Source organism: Mercenaria mercenaria, chromosome 5 (genome assembly GCF_021730395.1).
Source record: "Mercenaria mercenaria strain notata chromosome 5, MADL_Memer_1, whole genome shotgun sequence".
Taxonomy (NCBI): Eukaryota; Metazoa; Mollusca; class Bivalvia; order Venerida; family Veneridae; genus Mercenaria; species Mercenaria mercenaria.
In genome coordinates this window covers 70,466,539-70,474,143 of record NC_069365.1, presented here as the reverse complement: position 1 = coordinate 70,474,143, position 7,605 = coordinate 70,466,539, and the positions used below count along the sequence as shown (strand labels likewise).

Genomic DNA, 7,605 nt, shown 5'->3' with positions numbered 1-7,605 from the left:
AAATTGCAGAAAGTCGTTACGAGTCCATTGCCTTACGAACAAATGCCAAGTATCAAGCAAACTTGATTACATTAAAGTCAGGTACCCGCCCGTAATGAAATAGTGCACGGGCCTTTCTCCAACATCAAAGCTTGAAAGTCGCCATATGACCTATAATTGTGTCGGTGCGACGTTAAACTCAATAAAACAAAGAAACAAACAGACAAAAGACATAAGATTCAGATTTAGTTTTTATGAACGACTTTTCACGTGACTCAACAACGTGTATCAGAAACAAGCTTCCACATTGCTTGTGAAGCAGTTTCGTCACTGCAAAACAGCATACTGTATGTGCACGTTATTCTCCCGGCAGCAATGAAGTCATTGACGGTATGAGAGTGTACGGTCCCGCATTTGGATCTTGACCATCTGTAATTTTGAAAAGAAACATGGAAATATGATTTAAATCAGGAATATATAAAATGCTTTCTTTTTCAAATCTAAATTTAAAAAAAAAGTTTTAATGCAGTTCGTAATATCAGTTAGGGATATTCGTGTGCGGGAGGTCATGGGTTCGATCGCCGGCCGCGTCATATCAAAGACTTGAAAAATGATACCAGTAGCTCCCTTGCTTGGCGTTCAGCATTAAAAAGGAAGCTGGCTTCTCTTCTCCCATATCCTCGTGGCGATAAATTCCATCAGGAATGAGGTGTCAAGAGTGATTAATATAAGTTGTAGAACTTGCTTTACAATCTACCTAAAATAAATTAGAATAAAGTTTGGGATAAGAACTGTAAAAAAATGATTACAGCTTCTTGAACTATGCTTAAGGTTGTTATATGTATATAATCGGCAATTTTCGTGCGATTCTCGTGTGGTATTTTGGCACATTATTTGTGAATACTGAAATATTAAAAATTCCACTTGCAACCAACGATCAAATACCATAAGTTAATAGTTGAATCTCCTAACAGAGATAAGTCATTTGTTTACAATACAGGTTCTTTTCAGTATTTATGAATGTGTTAACTCTGTCGAATAACGCACAAAAGCCCCAAACCGTTTGCATCCAAAATGTGTGCGTTATAAGGTAGGATAATGCATGCATGTCCATCAGAAAAAATGTAATTCCACACCAATTATTTACATTTAGATCATTTTATTCTCCAGTACAACTGATCATTAAACAAAACAAAAATGATCGTCGAAAGAGATCATCTAAATATGAGGTAACTGCTCTGTATGCTGATTTAGAAATATGAATGTTATCGCCATTTTTTTTTTATTTTACTGCTGTCAACTCCAACAAAATGCAACGCTTAAGGACGTGTATAAACACAACATCAAAGTATGTTCATCTGGTTTAAAGCAATCAAGTTACTTAAATTTATATGTACTGGAATTACAAATGTGTGAACATCGGATAAACAAATTAAGTTACTCGATTTCACATATATTAGAAATCATAATCTTCGAGTCAATATAGAAGAATATGCCTCCGAGCTATCATATTTGGAAAAAATCAAAATAATCATGGACCGTAGGAAATAGGTACCTTCGACGAGGACATACGGCTTGCTTCAATAATGGCAGTATCCATGGCATGTCCATAATCGTTTGTGTTGTAAACAAGCCACTTCTGGTTATCATTCGTTGTGACAACGACACCATAGTGGTTATACCGCCATTCTCTTTTCCCGAAAACACCACTGCTACTGTTGCTGCTGCTATTGCTACTGCTGCTGCTGCTACTACTACTGCTGCTGCTGCTACTACTACTACTGCTGCTGCTGCCACTGCTGCTACTGCTACTACTGTCGGTGTTGCTGCTGCTTCTGCTGCTACTGTCGGTGTTACTGCTACTTCCGCTTCCGCTGACACTACTTTCGCTGCCAAAGTCAAAGCCAAATCCAGTAACTGAGCTTCCCATAGGTCTGCAAAAATAAAATAGAAACAAAATTAACAATGGTTACTGTTTAACATCGTTACTTTAGTAACGTATTTCACGTATTGATAAAAAAACGTCATTCAGAAAACAAAACATATTCTATTAACTGTATCAAGAGCAGTTTTGTAAATGATGTGTGGCAAGCGTAGATTATCTCCTCTTAATTGCAACTTGTGACTTTTTTTGTTTCTTATCATTTGGGATTAAGGAGTAAATAAAATATTTCAAGATAAAATAGTCCTCTCAAACTGTTGCAAATGGTGTGATTTGACAGGAAATTAAGACTTTCAGCTTTTAATTCTTTTAATTCTGATATGTGACAGAGCATGAGATTTTGGGTCCAAATGCAATTTTGGTCAAAAATGGGGTTTTGGGCTAATCTGACAGACTGACCCGTTCTGAGTAAAAATCTTCAATTTGACAACAAAAATCAGTCGTTGTCATGGAGATATTACCACTTTTCGGACACCATGTTTTTGTCTAACTGTATCGAAATTGAGGCAGTATATCTTAATAATGACACCATATTTATATAATATCAAGATAAAATACATGATAAAATAACAAAAGCAACATGCAATTAACGGAATGTATTTCTTTTTGTCTCTTTCTTTCATGTAGTATAAAAATATTTATGTTCTAAAAATCGTTTCTATAGCAACACTGTTGTTTAACCTCTTTTTTAACAGTCTCTTGGTGAATCTAGCAATAAATTACATAGAATGTGAAATAAATACACAATTAACTTTTTCTAGTGTGCTAACAGTTTACAGACTACTGTTTTATGACATTCTTTTGAACAAGATACAGAATTTATTTGATATCAAATTAGACAACATCCCAAAAACTAGGACATTAATCTTATTATTACAGACACCTTATCTATTAAACAGTAAGAAAGAAAATCCGGCAAGAAGATATAATTATTAGATTGTTATTATCAACTGTGAGTTTGCTAAAATTTCAAAAGACTTAGATATACTGATAAGTGAATCATTACCATGGCAACGATGTGGTATTTTCTTACAAAAATACTAACATTACCATGGCAACAATGTGGTATTTTCTTACAAAAATACTAACATTTTTGGCAATTTCTTTGTAATAAATTGAATATTGGAAGTGTTATTCCATATATTTACATCAAAAGCTGTCTGTTTTCTTATTTAAAAGTAAGAGAGTAGACATCATTCCGTGAAAATTAATGTAATATGGTTTGAGAAATACATAATATTCAGATACACCTCTCTCAGTTACAACTATTGCCATTTTAAGGCAGGCTTGTGTAATAACATAGTGCTTTGTTGATGCAATTATTACATATGAAAATATATTCACTAACATAATACAGCTTAACATATATAACATATAAACAAGAAAGATGTTGTTTACATATGATGATATCCAAAATAATTTAAAAGTTAAATTAATGTTACCATGGCAACAATGCACTATTTTTCTTAAAATAGTAGTTTTTTGTAAATTTTCCAGAAAGAATCAGAACATTCATTTAGCATCTGTTCAGTATACATTTGTTTTACACCACAAATGGTCAGTTATGATCATTTATAAAAAACAAACATCATTTTATGTAATATAACTTGTCTTTCAGAACTACATACTTTCCTGATATGCCTACCTGCATTACAGCTCTGCCATTGTGTTATGACATGTTTTGTTGATGGTTACACATAAAAGATATTTTCTTGCAGAACATAGTCTGATTAGCAGAATATAAACAAGACACATGCTCTCTACATAATCAAACAAATCTAAATTTAAGTCAAATTTGTTTTACCATGGCAACTCACAATGTTTTGCAAAAAATAGCTATTTCTGCAAAGGTCATGTCATGTAAAAATATCTTTTAACACAATTATAACCATGGATTAACATGATTAATTCTTGAAATAAAATATATTATATTCAGCCACTAACAAATATTTTCTGCTATATTGGTAGTTTTTATGCTATTTCTGGAAAAATCCTTCCTACACTCACACTGGCAAGGCAGTTTTTATTGTAAAAATGTTTCCTCCAAAGGTTGTGCTTTAATGTCACACATGTTGCAGTTTTGAAACAACTAGGATTCATTCAACAGACATGTCTTAGTATTTCATGCATGCAGTTTTGGAAAATTTATAAGTTAAATTCTGTATTGTTAGAACAATTAGGATAGTGCTTTTCAAACAACTTCACAGCTGTCATGACATCAAAACACTACTTTTATCCAATATTTCTCACAGCTGACTAAGTTTTACTTTTTCTTGAAACACATTTGTAATTTGAACTAGAATTTTTTTTTAACTTTTTCATGTCATGAGGGCAGGAAACATGACATTATTTGTGCAATATGGAGTTATTTGCTCGTATCAGTATTTGTGTCATGCACTCTATTCCACAGGCATGATTTCAGCTGGATGATCAGTAGAACATATTAATTCCTTCTGTTTCATTCCCATTTACATATTCATAGTTCTTTCATCACTGCAAAACAAAAATTCATCAACATTAAACTTCATTTTGATAAGATTAGTATAAGGTTACAGAATATAAGACTGTAAAGCATCTTTTTAAGCTTAAGAGAGTATTTTTGTTAAAAGCTGACTGAAAGCAGATTTGATAAGTATAAACTCACCCATGAATCTTATAGTATTCATGCAGAAAAAGTAGCTTTTTAAGCATACATAAACTAGCTAAGATTCCTACAGACTAGACATACACAATTCATGCAATCAAACTTAATGTAAACACAAATACTGTAAAAATAATTTTGAAAATATGAAAAAATACATATCCCCACACAGCCTATTTTCAAACACAACCTATTTTCAACCGCCTAGGACTTTGTATGATAAAAATCTTTACAAGCCAAATTTATCAGTTGTGATTGTTTCATTGTTTACAGCAGAGGCAGAACATGTTAGGAACCTATTCACCTTCAGTTTTGGTACTTAGAAAATTATATAAATTCCATTTATGTAGCAGTACTATGTTTTCATGAGGTTTTTCTTATTACTAAAAAACCTGCATCTTTCCTTGTCTACTACCTATTCTTGCTTAAGCCAATATCAGTATTTATATATCTTTTGCACTAAATGTTTATTGCTTAACACATGCTTACTGCCAGAATTGTGAAGCATATTATTATTAAATTATTTTGACAATGCAATCATGATGTCTGTCCTTGCAACATTTTTTTTCATTTTCTAAGCAATTTGAAATATTTGGAGTGTCAAAAGCTTAGCAATTATATAATACATTGTCATATGTGACAGCTATCAATGTAGCAGATGTGACACCCTGGTTCTCTTGAGTAATTGAGCACATGATATAGTTCTTTAGATAATGCACTAACTTCTGGCTGCCATTTACTTAACCCTACCCCCTGTAATTTAGGTGCCAATTTAGGCAAGTGTACCTACAGTATATTGATCTGCCATGTTGGTTTTAGTGTTTGTTGCCAGACTTGAATTTTGGGTGTATTATGTTTGCCATGTTGTAATAAAACTACAGTAAAAGTTTAGTGCTGTTTCATTTTGCTGGAAGGAAAATACCACTTGTGGTCGAATTTAGGTTGTAAATTTTCAGCATGACTTCCTACTGATGGCTTTCAAAATCATCCTGCCAGGGATTCGATCAGTTAGAAACTTGAAACTTAAATGGTATGCTTTTATAGCACTTATGCTGATAGAAAGTGTTAGACAATAAACCAAAGATTTGGACTTGCATTTGTACAAAACTGCACAGAAAACTTGTTAAGCGGTTGAAAACTGGTTGTGCCGGGATATATGATATATTCAATTATTGTATGTCATTACTTATTCACTTCTTAATATATTACACATATTTGTTGAATGGGTCTATAATCAAAATCATTTCTCTTAAAATGTTATGAATGAAATAGATCATTTATGTTTATGCTACTTTAATGTCTTTATCTTTCTTAGAATAGCAGTATAGTAACTGTAAAAATGTATGAAGAAATTTACAAACCCCCATAAAATCCAGCTTGTTGTGTATAGACTTTCCTGGAAAATCATTTCACTGTTTAAGGTCATTGCATCAAGCCAAACAATCCTCAGTGGCTGATCTGTAAAATGAAATAAAATACTGAAAAAGGCTGAAATGTGAGATAAAAATTCCCTGGGCAGTTAGCTCAGTACATATTTAACACAAAGACTTCTATAAAAAGAGTAATAGGTTTGAATTCCTGGCAAAGTCTTTCAAAACAAAATGTATCTAAACTTTATTTATTTTACTAAGTGATTTTTAGTCACTTGCCAAGAACAGTACAAAATGGTGAGGAATCCAGAAATAATGGCCAAGTGAACAGTATGCAAATTTAACATGACTTCAGAGCTTTGGAAAAAACTGCCTCTTTCCAAGTAAAAACAATATTTATACCTTGTAGAAGTTTTACAGACTGATTTGACATTACATACATGTAAGAAATTAGTGGTTGAAGCTGACAACAGGTGTGTTTCAACTATTCCTTATCAGTCACTTTCATGGCATGGCTATATTTATAAAATGTTCAGGGCTTTAACTTTAATATGTAACTAAACATTATGACTGACTGTTGTAATTTTGTCTGGCACCATGGCACCAGAGTCACAAGGTCTTCTTGCAATTGTCTTGCATACAGATTCTACTGAATAAGAGTCAAAACCGATTTAAAAAAAGTTGAATTCATGGCAGATTTAGTAAATAAAATATAGTCTACAATATATTGACACCTGTAAATAAAATGTGAACTGCGCTAAATCCTTGAATCTGTCATTAGTGTCAAATCCGGGCTATTTTTGGAAAAGATATCGGACAAAACTGTCGATATGAACTCAAATAATATTTTTAACACTACATATCGCTTAAATACTTACTTACCTTGAGATTCGCTAACTGTCATTCTTTATACAATCGAAATAAATCATCAAATAATTGTTTTTGGTAGTTTCATTTTCTCCGCGACCTTCCATGTTTACAAATGGCGTGTCGATTCAAAGGGCGATAAATTATCAATCATTTAAATTTTTTAAAGAAACGGAATTGCAAAACACGGAAATGTTTATAAATGTCACTTCATTTTTTTCTTGTGGCAAGGTAGAGTATTATTGAAAACAAGAAATGCATTAATTGCCGCGAACACGTGGTAACGTCCACCATTTTTTTTGTGACGTAACTTTAATCGATGTTTTCTCAAATGACGTAACGCCGAATTTGGACCCAAAATGTCATGGTGCGTCACATATACACATACGTTATATGTTTATTCTAAGTATTTCAATTATCAAGGTATTCGTGGCTGAGTGGTTAAGGCCGGTGACTTTAAATGACTTGTGACTCACGGCAGTTTCACTGAAACCGCGCATGGGGTGTATAATTTTCTCGTTTGAGGAAATCATCCAGTTGTCCTACAGAAGGTCGTTTGTTCTACACAACCCATACGGGCCTGTACTAATGCCCAGAAGGTAACATGAGATTATTTTTCCACCATGAAATAAAACAAAATCACCATATGACCTATAACTGTGTAAATGTGACATTGACACAAAAAAAAGCAAAAAAAAAAAAAAAAACGAAAAGAAACGAACCTTTTATACATCTCTGCATACACAACTGTCTTTGTGCCTACAATACTGTAGGCGTACATTTATTAGCGCTGCAAAAATTTAGCG

General features: G+C 32.8%; 1 long non-coding RNA gene across 1 annotated transcript; it reads right to left on the bottom strand.

Annotated features, from left to right (window-relative positions):
• Positions 1–2,235: 2,235 nt before the first annotated feature.
• On the bottom strand, positions 2,236–7,173 carry LOC128557119 (uncharacterized). The gene is made up of 3 exons (XR_008371047.1): positions 6,815–7,173; positions 5,924–6,020; positions 2,236–4,414 (listed from the first exon to the last, which is right to left on the bottom strand). It is a non-coding gene; the product is annotated as an uncharacterized LOC128557119 (long non-coding RNA).
• Positions 7,174–7,605: the final 432 nt, after the last annotated feature.